The 21,586-nt window shown below is 38.3% G+C and overlaps 1 non-coding gene across 1 annotated transcript; it reads left to right on the top strand.

Annotated features, from left to right (window-relative positions):
* The first annotated feature begins 863 nt into the window (after nt 1-863).
* Nucleotides 864-1,055, top strand: LOC150082362 (U2 spliceosomal RNA). Its single transcript, XR_016547348.1, has one exon. It is a non-coding gene; the product is annotated as a U2 spliceosomal RNA (small nuclear RNA).
* Nucleotides 1,056-21,586: the final 20,531 nt, after the last annotated feature.

The raw sequence follows: 21,586 nt of genomic DNA on the forward strand, positions 1-21,586 counted from the left end.
AACGGGATAACCAATTACGAAAAACAGTTTGCAAACTATAAGTTGGAAGTTGTTTAGAAGACCTTTATGCTAAACACGATCGAAAGAAAGCCTTTGAGATGTCAAGGGCAATAGTTAAAATTTATACAGTACATGTACTACAAAGTTAGTGTCTAATATCAGCTAATGATTTGGTTTTAAAATCAACATTAAGCATCGTCTAATACCGATTTTAAACTAATTTTTTTTTGTCCTTTCGAGAGAAAGTAATATACAAAAACAAATATGCAAAAATCAATCCCTATAATTTTATGATCTTCGAATGCTTGAAATTTTATATAATTGCACTTAAACTAAATTTTTCTACTTGGTTTGTCCTTGTTTGCTAAAACAAAGTAAGGGGCAAAAAAAAAATCCAGATATTTGTTCTTTATAATTTTAAGGTTTCAGTATCGAAAAGCTACAAATTTAAATATAAATTGCGTATAGATGGCAGCAGACCACATTTAAATTTATATAGTAGTACAACATGAGACATTGCCAAATAACTAAACTAAAATATCTTAATATTTATATAGATATTATTTATTAATTATTTATGGACGCTAATTCTTTATGGGCGCTGATTCTTTAGCCACCCCTTTACTGACCTGTTGATCAAATGTATACCTAGAGAAACGTACAATTCTTTTTAATTTTACCAATTGCCTTTTTTTGTAAGTATTTTATTAAGTAAGTGAATAACTGCTATTTTTGAAAAGAGAAATACCATATCTTGTGCATAGCTTTCAAAAAAAAATTAGATTTTTAGTAAACTCTTGCGTAAACACCAAATAATTACCTACTTGAATTCGGTTGAAATAATTTCGGGCCCAATTTAGGGTATCGCTTCTCGGCCTTTTGGCTAAGATCAAAGTGTAGTATCTGTTCTTATCAGCTTAATATCTGATACGGGGTCCAACGGGCCCTGAGATGTTAAACTGATTTTTGGAACCCGGCGAAGAGCTTGGAGCTTGCTCCACCTTTGCCACGAGTTGTCCTGGTCTTGCACTATCTCCAGGATCAGCTCACCACAATTAACCCAAAAATAGTGAATTTTTATGGTTGGTTCAGTCCTGCTTTACTGGAAACAATTGCCTTCTCAGTTGTTAGGAGTCTATACGTGTGCTTGTGGTGCACAGCACCACAAGCACACGTATAACCCCTGGCACACGTAAAAACCCCTGGTGCTGTGCGTGTGCTTGTGGTGCACAGCACCACAAGCACACGCACAGCACCAGGGGTTTTTCATTGACCAAATGAGTAGCCATAGATTAACAATAAAAATGCTACATTCAGCTCTGTGTTCTCACCACACTCTTACAATATACTTGTTAACCAATCTTCAGTATCCTAAAGTTGTTATTAGTCATTCAGATAAACCAACAAAACTCCATCAATTAAAACACTATATATTCAGAGTTGCTCATATAATATCTTAATTATCTATAATTTTAAAACATATTCAGACTCCTTCTTTATACACTTTACTACCCTTCTAACACATTATACCTATTTATATCAATTTCATCTATTACTCATTTCTTCGTTTTCCTTGCATTATACACTAACCCCTTTTAACATAATAAACTCTGTTAGTATATCTACCACAGAGATAATTTTTCTTTCACTTTACTTTATAGTGCTACCCCCTTTTCATTAATTACCCTACTATTTCACTAACAGTCCTTCTTGTTTACTAAGTGTACTTAATATATCGCCCACCTACTTCAATCCTTTTCTCTTCTTCTCCAGGGAGGTTTCAGGCTTCCATTTTAGGCTCTCCATACTATCTTCTAATGCTTTCCTTCATCTGCTTTCTCCTGAATCTGCTTCAGTTAATTTTCCAGAAAGCTTGGCTGCATGGGTCTGACGTCCTTTCTCCTGCTTTGAATACAGTACTCCTCCTTTACTACGAATGATTCAGATGTATCTTTCTCCAAGAGGTCGTTACCTTTCCTGGTTCACTTAACTGTCTTTCATAACCTTTTTCTTATCATCCTTAGCCTTCCTGTTACCTTTCTAATCTTAACTATTTTCCCCCTTACTGTCTAGGACCCTTTTTTGCACTCCCTACATTACCGCACTGCCCGACTTACTTCTCTCTCTCTGTCTTCACGATCATCCCTTTAGCCACACTCCCTCTTAATCTTGCCACTTCTCTCTTACTCTCACACTGACGACCCCAACTTTTTCTCCGTCGTTTGACCCTCCTTCCCCAGAACTCTCTACCAATTTCAGGAATTTACCTAATTGTTCCCTCTTTTCTATTCGTAAAAAAAACTTACCATAATTATTTGCCCCGTGTGCAAACCAAGCCATTTTCTTGTTTAGTTCTCAGTAGCACAGTCCTTTCATGTCTGCCGTCCGTCGTCTCCTAGGATAGCCATTTTCGTCTTTTTCCATTTGCGAAAATGTTGACAACTTACCAAAAAGCCACCACAGTGACCTGGTCTTTTTCGACCAAGACGCTAGCCCATTGCCCATTGTGACTTATGTCCAGCTGCCACATGGTTCAAACGTTTCTTAATCACCTGCATTTCGACGACCCATTGTTCTGTCTCTAGTAACCCTTTTCCTCTCGTTCACTAATGATCACTCCTTCCCTAGTATTGGCAGCTGTCATTTCACCCCTTTTTCTCTCAGGCGTTACTTTCTCTTCCATTTGACTGCTATTCAGTTTGCACAGCTGTAATCGCTTATTTTCTAAATCTAGTATTCTTCCCATATATGCTTCTCTTAAATGTCAAAATTTCCTTTCCATGTCAAAGATTAAATTATTAATTACAAAAATTTCCCATAACCTCTAAATCTCTATATTTGTAAGATTGCATCTTGCATAATCTCTCTTGGCACAAGCACATTACAAATATTGCTTCCTCTGCATCTAAAAAACTTGGTTTTCTCTTTCGCTCTCGGCGTTACTTTTCTTCCAAACAGCTGCTCACTCTGTATAAATCGCAAATCCGCCCTGCCATGGAATATTTTTCCCACAACTGGGGTGGTGCCCCCAAAACCTCTCTCAGGCTTCTTGATTCCGTTCAGAAGAAGGCAGTTAGGTTAATTAATGATTCATCTCTAACAGTCTCTCCACTCGCTGTCTCATAGACGTACTGTTTCTGCTACATGCCTCTTCTACAGATACTTCCATGGGCACTGTTCTTCTGAATTGGCTTCTATAATTCCCGCTCTCTCTCTCTCTCTTTCAAAACGGTCCGAACACGTGCCGCCACCAGCCCACATCCATTTACTGTCCAACTTCAAACTCACAGAACCAACTTTTCATCTTCCTCGTTTATTCATTCAACTGCCATTTTCTGGAACAAACTTCCTCCATACGTATTTCCTGAAAATTACAGTTTACAGAAGTTCAAGTTCAATGTCAACAAATATCATCTTTCGTCTTCTCAACCTCCAATCCAAGCACGGTACTAAGTACTATAGGTTTTAATACTTCTCGTGTCTGGGGTTTACATTAAAAAAAAAAAAAAAGTACGGTGAACCCCAATCTAAGTCCGTGGCAAGCAACAGGTGGTTTAATAGGTTGAAGCATCCTGCTGGTTTCCACAACGTTAAAATATGCGGTGAAGTCGCCAGTGCTGATTCTGCAGCTGCAGAGAAATTTTGTGATGTGTTGGAAAAAATTATTGATGAAGGCGGCTATTGAACGCAGAAAATTTTTAACGGTGACGAGACTGCTCTGTATTGGAAAAAAATATGCCGGATCGAATATACATTGCCAAAGAGGAAAAGACAGTGGCAGTCCAAGGCTTCAAAAGATAGGGCTACACTCCTGCTTGGGGCTAATGCAGCGGGAGATTACAGATTAAAACCACTGCTTGTGTACCATTCTGGAAATCCTCATGCATTTAAGGGCATCAATAAAGTCACCCTACCCGTGCATTTCCGATCGAACCAGAGAGCATGGATAACAATATCTCTCTTTGAGGATTGGTTTAAATGCTGCTTCATTCCCGAGGTTGAAAAATATTGTAAAGACAACGACGTTCCTTTCAAGATTTTGCTTCTATTAGCTAATGCTCCTGGACATCCTACGCATCTAGATAATTTCAAATCGAATGTGAAAGTCATTCTACCGCTAAACACGACTTCAATCATCCACCCTATGGATCAGAGTGTTATTTCGAATTTAAAAGCATACTATTTATACACAACATTTTCTCAGGCATTGTCTGCAGTAGACGATGAGAAAAATTTGACATTAAGAGACATTTGGAAATCTTACAATAATTACCACGGCATCTTAAACATTAATAAGGCCTGGGCGGAAATTACTAAAAGTTGTTTAAATGGAAGAAAATATGCCAATGGTACGTAAAAGGCTTCGAAGGATTTGAAAAAGACGAATCATATGAAGAGGTTACAGATAAGATTGTAAAGGTCGGAGAACTACTTCAGTTGGAGGTTGATGCCAACAGAACTACTTCAGTTGGAGGCTGATGACATGGAAAAGTTAATAGAGGAAGAAGAGAAGGAATTATCCAAAGAACTTATTGATTTGCAGGGAACAATAGTTAAAAAAAAAAATGCTGACGAAGTTCAAGATGAACCAAATGAGGGGCCGAGGCGCTTCATCACCAGAGAAATGGCATTTCATAAAATTGCAATGGCAAGGTTTGAGAAGATGGATCCTGACAGCGAACTATTCTTAAAAGTTAACAGAGGGGTGCATGACCTCTGAGCGGCCGACCCCTTCTAAATCTCCTCAGCCCTCAACCTCCGCAGCGGTGTACTTATCAGCTGAAGACATTGATTCTGGCAACGATGCTCGAGAGGTAAAACTTACTGACGTCATGCCTGGCTCCTCTCTTTTTTTGTAATTTTAATAAGTTTGAAATTTTTTTAAATTGCAGGCTTTTCTAAATTTTTCTGCGCATGAGATAAAAACTTGAATAAATACAATAAATAATCTATTTACATGTTCGTCGAGTGCTGCACAGGCATGGAGGAAATTCCCTGACTCCCCGACTTACGTATAGTTCTGCAGAACACAACCCTTATGTAAGTCGGGGAGTTCCTGTACTTATATTAATCAATATGTGGTTTGCGCCCTTTCACACTCACAGGCATACTCTCATTTATTCTGCTGACGGCCCCGAGTTCCAAGCGATAGTGACCTAACGTTCTTTCTCAGCAAATAGGTTATATTTATTTTAGAGTCTTTTCTTCCTGTTTTACTCAAGTGATTCTTTCCTTAAAAGCTTTCAAGTAAGTTACCAGTATCTGTTACTCCCCACAATGCTTTAAAGTCATCCAGAAAGGAAATTCACCTTTCTTTCCTTATATATATAGATATATATATATTTATGTAATCCGTACTAACCCAACTAACTTCCTCAACCGCTTGTTCACTGGTGGCACAGCTCCTGCCTCCATGTGACAGGGCCGGTAATCTGGGAGAAGAAGGTTACTCTCCAGGGGCAAAAAGGAGCAAATATGGACTTAAATAATTTACCTTATTTAGAGCCATCAAGCTCAAGGTCAGAAATGTCCAATAAAAATGACTCACACCAACCTGTGGGTAAGTTATCACCATTTATGATCCAAAAATATTTGGAATCTATTGCGGGATCACCAAAAATGGTGACGAGATTACAATCAGGAGAACTCCTGGTTGAAACAGCCACCACCAAACATTCTGAGTGGCTATTACAGACAAAAACATTTGGTGGGTTACCAGTATCTGTTACTCCCCACAATGCTTTAAAGTCATCAAAAGACAGCATCACAGAGTGGGACCTACTTTCAGTGACTGAGGCGGTATCAGTCCAAGAATTTAGTAATCAGAAGCTAATCAATGCGAAGCGCAAATGATTAAAAAAGATGGATTGCATTCAAGGAAATGCTGGGGGGGGGCGACTAAAAGAAATAAACGTCCCAGGAGAGAAACATAAGGAGGTCTTTAATTAGAGAACTTACCATATATCAGACAGGTAGAATAGATATATATAACAATAGTGAAGAATAGACCAAATAAAAGATGAATTACACAATATATACAAAAAACGGGCAGAAAAATATAAAACTAAATTAAAAGTGCGTTTCAAAGAGGCAGACGATGTCAGCGCCGCCTTCTTCGAAAGGCACAGCTTGAAATGCAGACAGGAAAGAACATAACGGGAATACTGTAGGGGTGGGGGGGGACACAGACATACAACATATAAGACAGGCATTTACAACACATTACAGGAGGGAATTTGCACACCTGAAGACGAAGGACATGAATACACATGGGATTGGCAAACAGACAAAACCAGGATGCACAAATAACAAACGCAAACTCGACAGAACAATGAAACAATGCAAACTTAAGAATTCCCCCCGGCCGGATGGGATTAAAATGGAATTCTACCGGCGGTATAGGCTCTTCCTCAAACCGATACTCCTTAGGGTATTCAGTTCTCTCCTTAATGGTGCAAAAGTCAACAGTAAATTTGTAGAGGCCATTACAATCTTTATTCTGAAGGAGGCAGAGACCCAGCAACAATTAGTAGCTGGCGACCCTGCGGAATACAGACTACAGGATTTTCGCCAAGCTCCTTAATAATAAAATTTTTGACAATATCAAACAGGTAATTACCAGTACCCAATCCTATTCAGTACCAGATTGTAGTGTCTTAATGAACACGTGGCTCCTCAAAGACCTCCTGCAGCAAATCCAAAACCAGCAGCTGAATATAACAGTAGTACAGCCCGATATAGAAAAGGCCTTCGATAGGGTCAGACATCGTTATCTGTTCGACGTCTTAATCACGTTTGGGGTGGGACCAAAATTGAGTCCCAAATTGGGCTATTAGAAGCTTGTACAGCTCAGCCAGAAATAAACTCTGTATCAATGGGTTCCTCACTGAACCAATTGCTATGGAGAGAGGAGTGCGACAGGGCTGTCCAATGCTGCTTGCAATAGCTCTAGAACCCTTGTTACAAAATCTTGATCAAGATACGGAGTTGAGGGGAGTGCCAGTTCCGGGTGGGGAAGATTTCAGATAAAGTCCATCACCCAAGCGGACGACGTGACCCTATTCCTGGCAGATACCATGTCTCTCCAGATAGCGACCCTCCTCTGTGAGACCTTTGGGGAGTGCGATTTAGTAGTCCTTCCTAAAGCTCTTCGGAAGTTGGGATCACTCCAGAATTACCAACGTGGTTCTTTCAAATGAAACTACTACTTTGTTAGGGGTAAATCCCTAACAAAGGAAGGTGTCTGTAGGGATAAAACCCTACAGACACCTTCCTGTAATTAAAATAGGGCAGATAAGGGAGAAAATGCGTGCCATCTTCGACAAAGGGTCAACAGGTGTGCCCTCCCTATTTGCCAAGTCCATAGTCATCAAAACAATAGTCATGCCAATGCTAATGTATAACTTTAGAGTTGAAAAATGAAAAACCGAGGATATTTCATTCATTATCATCATCATGAACTTGGTCCAGCTTAGGTCTTTTAAGACCTGTTCCGTTGTAGCTCTTGGAGGTGGTCTTGATCTCGCCATCGTTGTCTTGGTCGACCAAGATCTCTCTTGCCTGTAGGTTTGTAGTTAAAGGTAATTTTGGGATCCGGTCTGGGTTCATTCTTTCTATGTGGCTGATCCATTTTTCCTGATACTAAGGGTTCCAAGGCTATTCACACAATGAGTAACAGCAAGTTCGCGTGGTCATTTCTCAGGAGCTCCAATAGATGGTTATTGAAGATTGTGAGGTTCTGTACAAGGCGAATACGACGGATAAGGCAATGGCATAGACATAGGACGCGATTCGCAAACGCAAGTCAAAAAATGGCTTCCGCCAAGTTTTTGAAGACACGTTGAAGTAAGTGCATTTCATCAAATGTGGGCTACTTTGGAAAGGACCATTAAAATATGAATGATTAATAAAGGCATGTTTTGAAAAAAAATTATGATCATTATTTACTGAACAGCCCTCGTATACTCTCTACACATTAGAAGGAAAGTGCTGCCTGATGTACTGAAATACCAAGGCAACTTGTTCTGAAGGCGTCATATACGAAGAGCAGCCAGGACTTTCTGAGACTATAAAAGACTTCAGCCGACTTAATTTGCAAAATCTTCAAAACAAAAACAAAAAAAACCATCAGGTCGTGCATCAAACCATGCCTTCAAAGCTGCTTTATTCCATCTTTAAAATGAGTTCCACAACTTTGTGAACAAATAATCGTCACTTGGGATCAGATCTGAACTGACCGGGTGTGGTTTAATTGTTCAATTAAAATGATTTAATGGAGACGGATAACTCGTTGTTGTTGCGAATTTAGATGCAAGGTAACCAATTAACCATAATACTTTGTGTCCCTGAAATATGAGGCCCAAAAATTTTCCAGCTGATGGTTGGGTTCGAAAATCTTTTGGGGTTGGAGATTCCTTGTGCTTCTAATTTCGATTCAGGATAATAAAAATGCAACCAAGTTTCATCAGCAGCCATCAAAAGGGATACAAATCTATCTGGATTAGCAAGGATTAATTTTGAATTCTGTTGAGTCATCCTCAGATGCTTGTCATGAATCGAAAAGATTCTGGGAACCCATCTTGCACAAACTTTGAAAATTCCGAAATGCTCATCTATATTGTTAAAATACATGTACTTCCATGGTAAGTGTTAAGTACTTTTTCAAGATCTAAATTTTTTTTCTTCAAAGATGGGATTTGTTTCACAACAGATTACTTCTGATGGCCAACCAGAACTTCGATCATCTTCAACTGTCTCCCTTTTGAATTCTGTTGACCATTTTGAAACAGTAACATTCCTTCGCGGACTTCTTTAGCATATCTTCTGTCTTGTCAAAAATTTGATTACTGAACGATGCTTGATTCTTCTTTCACCTACCAACATAAAAATTAAATTTTAGAAACTGCAAAAGCCATTGATATAAATCTTTCATGTTATTTTATAAGACATTAAACTGTCAAAATAACATTATATAATTTATTTATAGATTTAATATATCCTATTCTCAGTTCTTCACCGTCCCTCGCAATTGGAAACCTCTAGTAAAATTTTGTAGGAAGACCCTATGTGTTGGGAAATTTGACTTATGACAAACGAATGGAACCCTCAACATGGTTACTACCCGTCGACTCACAGCTGGCCTTTCTGATAACACGAAATACGTCTTTCAGTCGAACTTTTTATGTAATTAAATATATATGTTGTAACGTATTATTCTTCCCATCATGTATACAACGCATTTTACACCTAACAAACGTGTTTATGACCACATAAAGGATCTTTTCCAGTGAGCAACTTAGTTTACCAGTAACTAAACTTCCTTTGCAATGTTTTTACAACATTGACCTTACAGAAAAACTAACGTTCAAAGGACAAACTTCGGTGGCACAGTGCCAAGGAAAAAAAACACGTTAGGCAGCAATGTCGCAATTAATGTTTGGCCAGATTCGATGAAAGAGTAGGTAGTAAGAATTTGCAATAAAAACAATTTCATTCCAGCAAATTTATCTAATTATTACGGATGAGGAGTATTGAATAAAAATCTTTAAAATTTCGTAGCAAAATTACTCAGAATAATATAGTTGGCAGCATGTTGTTGAATTCACTTGCACAAACACTACAGTAATGTTATATAAAAAGAATAGTTATTCTATCCTTTGAAATTTGGGGCTTGCAATTTAAATGCATGAAAATTCACACTGAAAATATTAATAAAATATATCCTTGTTTTCGGAACATGGGAGGAACAGCCAATCGGTTTACGAGGTGGGAATGATGCCAACAACTGCAACAGCCCTTACTATACCCGATTCCTGTGAGGACGCTGAGATCTTTTTTTTTTTTGTGCTGTTCGGTGGTGGATCAAAGTTTGTTTTTTTTTTTTTTTTATGAAAACCCCAAACACGAAAGGTATCAAAACCTATAGTACTTAGTACCGTGCATGGGTTGAAGGAAAAGTATGGGGGGATGCCGGAAAGTTTGCTCTAGAGACTAAACGTGGGTTTCACCACTTCAAGCCTCCAATAAGCAAAGTGGTGGTATTTCACCGGTTGATATCTAATTTGCGATTTAGGAAACTTTTAATGGTTTATTGAGTCTCTAAATTAGACGAATGGTTTGAAATTTTAAATCTATATCTTACTAAAATGCCAACCGAATATACTAAATAATTGTCATTGTTTTGGATCGAAATTTGGGCAACCGCTATCAGCAGAAAGTTGAGCAGGTAACAGTTTTCACAGGAGTGGATTAAGGTCGGTTGAGGCCCAGGGAGCAGAAGAAAATATTGGGCTCCTTAAAAAAAAGAGAGAGACAGGGAAAATAAAAATACATGTTAACCATTTTTTTAAATAAATAAAAAATATTATGTACTATTAATGTTTTATTTCCAATAAAATTTGAATATAATATATGTATAATATAATTAATAATAGCATAATAATAATCACAAAGTTTTGAACTAATATGTTCAACTAATTTGTTGGAGTTTTGCGTGGGCCCTTCAGAAGTCGGGGCCCAGGGCGCGCGACCGGTGCGCCCGCCGTTAAATCCGCCTCTGAGTTTTCAAGTTTTCTTGAGGGAGAAACTACAAATTCTGCACCCTTCCCGAAATTCACGAACGAGTGTTATCTTGCTCTTCAAACAACCAAACCAGTCATCGGTGTAGTAACTAGTAAAAGTGGGCCCAATGCAAAGTTCAGTGTGGACTCCCCATTTTAGTTTGGTCCACACTAAAATGGAGTACAGTAGATAGTTTCCAGATTACAATCGGTGACTGTTGGAATAAAATTTTGAAAAGCTTCGAATTTTCTTTCAATTTTGTACCATTATGAAAAGACATTTGCCATCAGAGGTGGTTCTGGGTAGGGGGTTAAAGGAGGTACCCGGCTAAAATAGCTAAAAATTATGCAGATAATTTTACTGCTACGTGAAGATTAAAGGTTAATCCAAGTAACTTCCGGTAAGAACGATTCTTCGAAACACTGCATTGCATGTCTCCCCTTTTAGAAACTCGTGGACCGCCCCTGTTTTCCATATATTTCGTATAGTTATTTCTACAGATTTTATAAACAAATCAGATTTTTAAAAGATTTTTCCGGCTTAAGATCAACTATAAGTCGCACGGTGAATCGTATCTGGGGACTGGGTTGCATTTTCGGCTACCTCTTTCTTTTCTTGAATGATGTTATAACCATGAAAAGCTTGTGCCCCACCCCGTGTATTAGGGCTTGGGCGTGTCGCAACCGATCCATACTCCCTCTTTTACGGCCCTGCATGGAGGGCGGTTTATATATAAGGTCACAAAAGTTACTGGATATGTTTAAATGATTCAAAATTTTTGAACTGAGTGATCGACACCCTAAGTCCCCGCAGGATTCACGAATGGACTCCCCGCGATCTTTGTTGAACCAAAGAATAGTGCTAAGATTCTGCTGTGTGCAGGATCTTAGCGGAAATCCAAACACAAAAAAAAATGCTGTCTTCTACTTATTGCACACCTGTGTTTCGAAGAAATGAAGGTTATAACTGTAAATTGGCAGCTGCTGCAAAAAGTTTTTTTTGCAGCAGCAGCAGAAAAAAAAAAACAAAAAAAAAACAACTATCATTCGAAAGTTTAAGAGCAATGGGATTAGAGGCTTCGTTCTTAAGGAAGTCCGAAGGAAATATCAAGGAAATACGAAGTTCGTCAGAATTTTATTATCTCCGCAATCTATTATACATCATGAAAACCATTTTTGAATCTACACTGGCTTCGAGTTTTGCAGTCTTCAAAGAGAAATCATACATCATTCGAAAGGTCTGAGCCAGAAATCTAGTTCATGTTATTAACCAGAATTTAATGAACTGAAATTTTAAAATATGAAATTAAGTAATTGATGACTTCACAAATGATTAATAATATTGCAAATCGGGATATTATAAGTAACAAGAATAGCTGAACCAGTAGTGCAATGAATAAAATAATTTCGTGCTTCTATTGCTTTCCGTATACGTGAACAAATCCGATGTAGGTGATCTTTTTTTTTTTTTTTTCTAATTATATCCCCATTCTTTTGATAGAAATATATACATATATATATATATTTTTTTTTTATTTTTTTTTTTTATGTAAACCCCAAACACGAGAGGTATTAGAACCTATAGTACTTAGTACCGTCCTTGGGTTGGAGGTTGAGAAGATGAAAGAGATATTTGTTGATATTGGACTTGAACTTCTGTAGACTAATTTTCAGGAAATACGTACGAAGGAAGGTTGTTCCAGAAAATGGCAGTTGAATGAATAAACGAGGAAGATGAAAAGTTGGTTCTGTGAGTTTGAAGTTGGACAGTAAATGGATGTTGGCTAGCGGCTGCACGTGTTAGGACTGTTTTGAAAGAGAGAGCAAGAATTATAGAAGCCAATTCAGAAGAACAGTGCCCATGGAAATATCTGTAGAAGAGGCATGTAGCAGAAACAGTACGTCTATGAGACAGCGAGTGGAGAGACTCTGTTAGAGATGAATCATTAATTAACCTAACTGCCGTCTTCTGAATGGAATCAAGAAGGCTGAGAGGTTTTGGAGCACCACACGAGATGTGGGAACAATGTTCCATGGTAGAATATTGTTAGAGCGGATTTGCGATTTGTACAGAGTGAACAGCTGTTTGGAAGAAAAGTAACGCCGAGAGCGAAAGAGAAAACCAAGTTTTTTAGATGCAGAGGAAGCAATATTTGTGATGTGCTTGTGCCAAGAAAGATTAGAAGTCAGGGTAATCCCCAAAAGAGATATATCATTTTGCCTAGAAATCCGAGTGTCACCAAAGATAAGCAGAGGAGCAGAAGAATCCTTTTTGCGAGATATAAGACAAGACTGAGTTTTAGAAGGATTGAAATCAACTAAGTTGTCTTTGCCCCACTGGAGAATTACCTGAATATCCGCATTTAAGGAATTGGTAGCAGATTTTCGAGAAGTTGAAACTGATTGAGCAGGGCAAGGTTTCTAAAAATTGAAAGTGGAATGCAATGTGCTATCATCGGCAAAACTATGGGTTGGATTTCCAGTCAATGGAAGAAGGTCATTAATATTCAAAGATGAAAGAACTGAACCTTGGGGAACACCAGCATTAGTGGAGAAGTTAGAAGACAGAGAGCCATCTACCATCACCCTCAGTGAGCGATCAGAGAGAAAACTGGATAACCAATTACAAAAAACAGATGGATGAAAGTTTGTTTAGAAGACCTTTGCCAAATACGATCGAAAGCCTTTGAGATATCAAGAGCAACTACTTGTGTTTCACCAAACCTTTCCATTGAATTAATCCATAAATGGGTAACATAAGCCAGGATATCACCAGTGGATCGACACTGACGGAATCCATACTGGCGATCGTTGATCAGACGGAAGGTTTCTAGGTAGTTTAAGAGTTGACGGTTAATGGATTTCTCCATTATTTTAGAAAGAGTTGAAGTGCAATGGGACGATAATTGGGTTGGAGGGATTTGTCACCCTTTTTAGGAACTGGCTGGATATGAGCAAATTTCCAAGCAGAAGGAAAAACACCTTTGGAATAAGAAAGTGAAAAAAGGCGGCAAAGTTCAGGAGCACAGATTTTGAGAACAAGTGGAGAAATACCATCGGGACCTGGAGCTTTCTTAGCATCAAGATTTGTCAAAATCTTTCTGACATCCTTTTGACGGAAGACCACAGGAGGCATTGAATGGAGCGTGTTGGAAATGGTGGGAGGTGTTTTACCAAGATCATTAATACATGAGTTGGAAGAAAAATGGGATGCTAGCAGGTCTGTTTTATCCTTGGCTGAAATGACAACAGAACCATCTGGTTTTGACAGAGGTGGGAGCAGAGATGGGCAATAGTTGCGGCCAATAGCTTTGGCAAGAGACCAGAATGCTCGGCCACCATTAGGGCAAGAAGGAAGTTTTCTACTCTTAGCCTGTTCAAACTCTAGTTTGGACTGATTAATGACTGCTTTGCAATTGTTGCGAGCTTTGGTGTAGGCAGAAAATGAAACTGAAGAATTAGAAACAAGCCAATTACGATATGCAACATTCTTCTCTTGAACAGCCTTAGCACATTTATTGGAAAACCAAGGTTTAGATAAAGGACGAGATTTTAAAGTGGAGTGTGGGATAAAGGATTCCATTCCTGCAAGAATAATTTCACTGACACGATCTGAGCAAACGTTGACATCAGAAGTTTTGAAACAGTAATCCGACCAAGGAAAAGAAGAAAAGAAATCTCGCAGGTCATTCCATTTTGCATTCTTGTAATGCCAAACAACACAAGGTTGGGAATAGCCATAAAATAAAGGCTCCATTGGACAATTACCAAGTTGTGAACTGAAGTGCCTAAACGACCTCTCACTTCGACCGTGTACTTATAAATCAGAGATTAAAAAAAAAAAAAGGTAAGATATTTATTGATTAAATAAAATTAACCACAGCACGTTAACTGTAACCTTATTTCGGCGATGTTTTGTCCTGCATATGTGTCTGCATCCAGAAAGATTTAAACTGCCCAGTTCCAGCTCACAGTGGAACGAACTTTACCTTCACAACGAGTTGCCTTAGTATTGCAGTACTTTGAAACCGTGCCATCGCCAAAAGGTTCCTTCTTTTAGTTAAAAGAAATCGTCTATATGACAGTAACCAGTACTTTCTGAAAGTGGGGGGGGGCATCTTTTAAGTAAATGAGAGACTTGTCGATACCATTTATTTGAAAGTAGTGCAATACCAGGGCAATGCGCTGTGATCGCAGTCTTTTTTTTTTTTTTTAGTTTTATTTTACAGTGGCTGCTAAATATGGTGCTATTTCTTGCATTCTCCTTATTTTATTCTCCCTAAACAGAAATTTTATTTAGTTTATTGTTAGTTTTTCAACAAAAAAAAAAAAAAAAAAAAAAAAAAAAGCCAAGGAAGATATATCAGAATGGAAAAAAATGTGTGGCTTTAACAGAACAAACATTGCCTTCAAAACGAGTTTCCATGGTATTGCACTATTTTTTTATCAAATCAACCAAAAGGTTTATCTGACAGTTACTTAAAAGAGATCGCTGCTACCTGATGATGGACTTAATCTTTTAGCGATGTAGTTTGTTTCAGGGTAGTGTAACACTAGAGCAACTCATAGAAGTTTCTCCAGCAGTCAACAACTCCCTGTCTAAAGGCAAACTTCAGCACAACTATTCTACAACCGTCCTTCCTCAATTTGAATTTGTGCTCCCTCAATTGTGTGTGTGGTCTGAGCAAGAGGAAGAATAGCGATGTAGTTTGTTTCAGGGTAGTGTAACACTAGAGCAACTCATGGAAGTTTCTCCAGCAATCAACAACTCCCTGTCTAAAGGCAAACTTCAGCACAACTATTCTACAACCGTCCTTCCTCAATTTGAATTTGTGCTCCCTCAATTGTGTGTGTGTGGTCTGAGCAAGAGGAAGAATCCCATCAACATTGAGCTTGACCAATCCATTCAGTCTTAAACACCTCAATCAGATCACCTGGTCTCCGGACGCTACAATTTGCAGTATAGACGCCTTTCTTGATAAGAGCACCGCTTTGTTTAGCTCACCAATGTTCTTGTTTATACTCCGGCACGACCACCAGATCAGTAGAGTTTACAATAATCATCAATACAAACATTAATCGTATTTAGCAGTCACGGGCTTGCATTCCCCGTCCACTCAAAGAGCGCGTTCTTGACCACTCGGCTACGTCAGGCCTCGTTGCCCTTCTCTGTACTCGTTCCAGCAGCTCCACATCCTTCCTAAAATGAAGCCTCCAGATCTGTATGCAGTACTCAATACGTGGTCTAACCATTGCCTTATACAATGGGATAACCACCTCCTTATCCCTGCTAGTCAAATCATTGACAAAACCCATGAGTTCTCCAGGCAGCCGGTCTGCACTGTTCAGAGGACTTTTCATACCTGACTGCACAATTACCCCCATATATTTGATGTAAGTAATATTTACATATAAAAATATTATTATCTGAATTAAAATATGATCAAATAGTATTATCTATTTTATAATTTCGAAGCGTTAACTTCGTATAGTTAATTTTTTTTTAAAAAAGCTCCGTCCCTTATAGTTATGTCTTTTTATTATTTTTATTGCATAAAAAGCATATGTAATAAAATATATAGCATACGGAAAAACCACATATCATATACATATATTGTGTATATATATATTTTTTTCTTCTTCCTCTTTGATGCCGGTTCATCTATTTGCATATTTTTATAAATTGCAGATTAAATTTTTGCATTAAACTGGTCAGCTATTATTAAAGTCAATCGGGTAGCCAGCTTAAAGGTCAAGGTTCAGCAGAACAAACTTTTCTTTTACAGCGAGTTGACCAGATATTGCACTAGTTTCAAACAAGGTGCCACTGATAAATGAATTGTTTCTTATATTTAAATGAAACCATCTGCTATGTGGACAAACTACTGTTTCCTTTAGGCCACATCGCCGGGCGAGAATGCAGTGGCACTTTTGAGTGGGCTCGTGGTTCAAGGCCATCACTGCTAAATACGATTAACGATTTTATTCATGATTTATTGCAAAATCCTCACGAAATCACAAAATGACTACGTGTGAAAAGTGCTTTCGTCTAGCTATTTTATCGAAGAAAGCAACAGCTAGATGAAAAACTGAGGTTATCTAACACGATATTGCACTTTAAAATCTGCCAGATAAATCTTTTGTCAATTTGTTTGAAGGCTGTGCAATATCCGACAAGAGTTAGATCCCGAGGCTGCCGAATTTCAAAGGTTCAACTGTATAAAAAAATTGAGACCTGGGTTTGAAGCTTTATCCCCTCTCCCTTCCTTAAATGGTTTCTCTCACCCCATTACGCAATGGCGCACTATGGATATACTTGCCGTCTCCCTAATAAATCCGTAAAACAAAAACCATTACGCAATCAAGTATGTACCTAGCATGAATAAACATTTACATTATGCGTATCTTATTTGTTATTAATTTTAGTCTTTCAAAACTCCATAGCCATTTTTGACAACTTCGACAACCATTCAAAATCAGACGGTAAAGTTCGTGAGAACTTTGTTTTGATACGTAGAAATATCCCTATAATTTTGTAATTTAATTTTTGAATCAACCTGTATATTGGTAAAAAAACACAAAAGTACTGACATATTCAACGTGTCAGACTTTCATTAAATAAAGCTCCAGTTTCTCGTAATAAATTGTTTTTATTCGCCTACCCAGGAATTTCCAAACACAAAAATTATTAGTTTTCTACTTACTTCACATGTGTTTCGAAGAAATGGCGACCGTGTAAACTGCCACCTGCCGCAATCAGCACAGCTTTTCTTGGATATAATAAATAATTAATTTCCAAATAAACATTTCCAAGTGGGTCAACAGTTCAAAAAGATACAGACAGACGGATACTTTGGCTAGATAATACAACGTTGAATGATTTGCAATTTCGTAACATCTTCTTACAGATAAACCTGAAAGTTAAGAAGATGCGGGCAGTCTTTACTCTATGAAGAAAACAAAACAGTTTTACAATTTCTCTTCTCTCCATGTTTATACAACCTATCATCGCTGTGTATTGCTGTATTAACTCCGACATATGCCGTCTTTGAAGAAAAGTCGGCAAATTCACTTTGAACATTTTCGCTATCTTTTCAGCAGTCATTTATGTTTTGAATAAATTTTTGGTAAAAGTGAATGCAAGTGTGTAGCAAGTGAACAAAATTTAGGCAAAGGTTGTTCATGGATAATTCGTTGCCTAAAACTCATACCTGAAACATTGACAAGTTGGTACTTTTTTGTACTGTTTTTAGAGGCATCAGCAACTTTTTCCATATTGCGCAGTATATAATGTCTGTAAATTTCGTGTGATCTGTGGTGGATTTGCTGTTTGATAGACGAAATCTCGAGTTACCTGGAGAAAAACCATGTTACCCTCGCCTGAGACCGACTAACTTAGCCACGTTATGAAAAGCCCATAAAAATTCCTCACGTCATTGATGGGATTCGAACTCAGGTCTTTTCCAGTCTGTGGGGGAGGGGAGGATGGTGATTATACGAAATGTGCTACCCAGAGGACCAAGATGGTACGTGATCCGTGCTACTTTTTAAATGTGATACTGAAGAGATGATTTCGTAAGCAACCCTTCGCCAGTGGAAAAGACTAATATTACTTATTCTTGGCGGATACTACCACCCAAGGTGGTATCTGCCGAGAATCCATAATTGGATAGCGTAGACCACGTGAAGTTCTGATGGTTGTGAACAGTTTTGAATTACTTGGTGGATTGTTGCTGTGTCTTATTGTAATTGTGACCTTTTAAGGTATGTTCAAACTCCAAAGGATCTCATTCTTCCAACTTGGTAATGAGTTTAATGAACAAAATATTAAGCAATTAGAAAGTCTCAGTTTAAAAATGTTTCCCATAGGTAGAGTCAAATATTTATAACTTCTGAAATACAGTAAGCCCTCGCTAATCCGGATCGAAATATGAAAATTCTGTTCACAGTTGAGTAGAGTACTTTGAAAGACACACGGGATTTAGGAAGGCAGATGAGTAATTGCGCGCTCATTGACTGCGCAGAGAGGGACGGAACATACGTCTTGGGTGTTGTTCACTATCGTTGTTGAATCTAAGTCTCAGATTCAACAACGATACTGAACAACATATTTGCGTACTTCTTTATACGTATATATATATAAATTTACATATTTTATATAATTATTGGTTCTAAAGAAATGAAAAGTGGAATAAAAAGAAAACGCCTTACTTTCAAAGTGATAGAACAACTTAAAAATGATGTTCCTGGAAAAAAAAAAAAAAATTCTGAAGAATTTGGTATTAAAAAATTACCAAATTCTTCAGCAATTTTGGTATTATTAAAATTGTATTAAAAAAAACAAAAAAAAAAATCTAATAAATATTTTTGCTTTAAAAGTCGATGTGGGGAGGGATAAAAGCAGTGTATCAAGTAGACAGGTATCAAAAAAGTCAAAAGTGTTGTGGTATTCACAAAACGATCAAGTGGCGTTGGCGTGGGACGCCAGCGCCACCTGATAAATGAATAAAAAGACAAAAGACAATACATTTATCCAACTATCGATGATTAAATGTATTGTCTTTTTTATAGCTTTATTTAAAAGGCTTTACAGTGATATATTTTTATTTATTTTCAGCAGCACTAAGTTTTTTTGTCTTTTAAGGCTATTTTTTGCTTCACTAATCCGGATGACCTCTTTCCCCAATTACCCCGGATTAGCGAGAGTTTACTGTAGTACTTAAATCATCTTTAACTTATGTATGTGCATCTTTTCAGTTTTATTTGTGTAGTTAATATTTCATACCCTGAGGTAGTTTTGCCTTCTAAGAAGTTTTCCCCCTCCTAAGAAGCTCTAATCCTCCAGTCCCATGGAAAACTTATCCGGGTTCTACTATAACAGGCATCCAATAGATATCGATATCTACCATCTTAGAGAGCCATATATTATGTAAATTATTCATGCCTATAAAAACAAGGGTTGAGAGCAAATCACTTCATTCTCGTTTTTCGGCTTGATCAGTGGGCTAGCCACATCTCCAGTACTCAGGATGGCAAGTCATCGTCGTTTAGAATTTAGATGATTCTTTGAGATGACAGGCCGTTGGACGACTTGAAGCCGGCAGTCACAGGCGGAGGTGGCAAGTTGGCTTAATGTGTCGTCTCGACACTATGGAAGCAGTTTCAGGAGACAGGAACCATTACAAGAAGAACTTGCTAAGTTGTTTTTTTTTTCTCCCTCTCTCGCGCTCCTTTTCATCTATCTTCATCCAGCATGGGATATTCCTATCCGGGTTGAATTTTTTTTACACGACACACACTGGATTTACCTTGACAGAGTCTGTGAAAACAACGAGGCAGAAATGAGCTCTTGTTCTAGGAGCCGCCCACACACACACACACACACACACACACACACACACACACACACACACACACACACACACACACACACACACACACACACACAAAGGTTGTCCGAGGGCTATGTCAACCAGAACAGATCGTTATTTGTCTCTAACAGCAAGAAGATGGAACTCTACGATGTCCTGTCATCAACTGTCTCATGAGGCTGATCCGGTCACAGGCGAAAACATTGCCAACAGGACTGTGTCAAGAAGGTTCAATTCAAGTGGACTGTACGCAAGGAAACCGGTTTATATCCCATTAACCCCAAACCACCGTAGAGCTCGTCGAAACTGGTGCTGTGAACATGTGACTTGGAGCACTGAAAACTGGGGTACAGTTCCGTTCTCTGATGACTCTCGTTTTAGCCTATGAACAGATTCTAGTTGTTATTTCATTTGGGACAACGATGAATGCGGTACCATCCTCCAACATCAGAAAAAGGAACACTTACGTTGGAGGAGGTGTTCTCATGTGGTGCGAAATAATGATCAAATAGCCGCATCTCTTTTCATGTTTTTGACAGGGGTACCGTAACTGCGCAGAGGGTCGAAAAAAGATCCTCGAATCCTATGTATGACTTTTTAGGGGTACAGTCAGCTCAGATTTTCGTTTCATGCACGGAAACGCCACTGCAGATAGAGCTCAAGGAATACTGTATCTTGAAACTGAAGACATCCAATGACTGCCGTAGCCAGCAAGGTCTAAGTACGATATAACGACCTAAATTCGATCTAACAAGTGTGGGTTCGGCGTTGCATTGCACGCCGACGGCCAACTCTTCGGTCACTTGGAAAGCTAAGGTGGAAGAATGGGATTTGTTGCCACAGAATCTTATAGACAGCCTTGTATCGAGCATGGTTCACCGCTTGTCAGGCCTGTTTAGTCGTTGGAGGGGACACATGACATCAGTACGATGTCATGTGTCCCCTCATGTGATCATGTGGATCACATGACATCAGTACGCCGTACTGATGTCATGTGATCATATTTTCGAGCATCTTGTATCGACTTCTGCAATATGATCTTTTTGGCAATTCCTATACAACTCCCATAAATGTCCCTCATACCTGTCCGAAGTTTCTCTTTGTCTCCTCGTTTCATCTTTATTCTATGGTACACCACCAAACCAAATTTTGTCCCGCTTCATCGCAAGCTGCACGAGTTACACCACGTTTTCTACGCGTTCTGTTGATTTTAACTAGCACTCTGCGCTATTTTCTTCTAGTTTCAACCCTGTGAGGTGGAGTCCACTTTATAGTGCTTTTTGGCGTTTATCCCATCGAAAGCAGGAGTTCAGTGTGTGTGTGTGTAATTATTTTATTTATTTATTTTTGCACGTTGATATCGCTACACGTACTTTATACGAAAATGTTCTGGAACACCTAGACATTGAAAGTCTCTATTTTACAGTAATAATAAACTGATTTAGCAGAAATAACATTATTTATAATAAAAATTGGAATGCTCGAGATTATAGATTATGTTTTATGCCTTTTTTCCAAAAAAAGATAATGGAATGAAAATAAAACGAGATATATAGAGAGCGAAGGCGTTATCTTATCTGTAGTCGGAGTATAACGGCTGTAGACCACTTAGAATTACTTCAATAGTAATAGAATTCTCTGAAGGGCCCTGATGGT

This window comes from Mastigoproctus giganteus, chromosome 8 (assembly GCF_048544385.1).
Source record: "Mastigoproctus giganteus isolate SK-2022 chromosome 8, ASM4854438v1, whole genome shotgun sequence".
Taxonomy (NCBI): Eukaryota; Metazoa; Arthropoda; class Arachnida; order Uropygi; family Thelyphonidae; genus Mastigoproctus; species Mastigoproctus giganteus.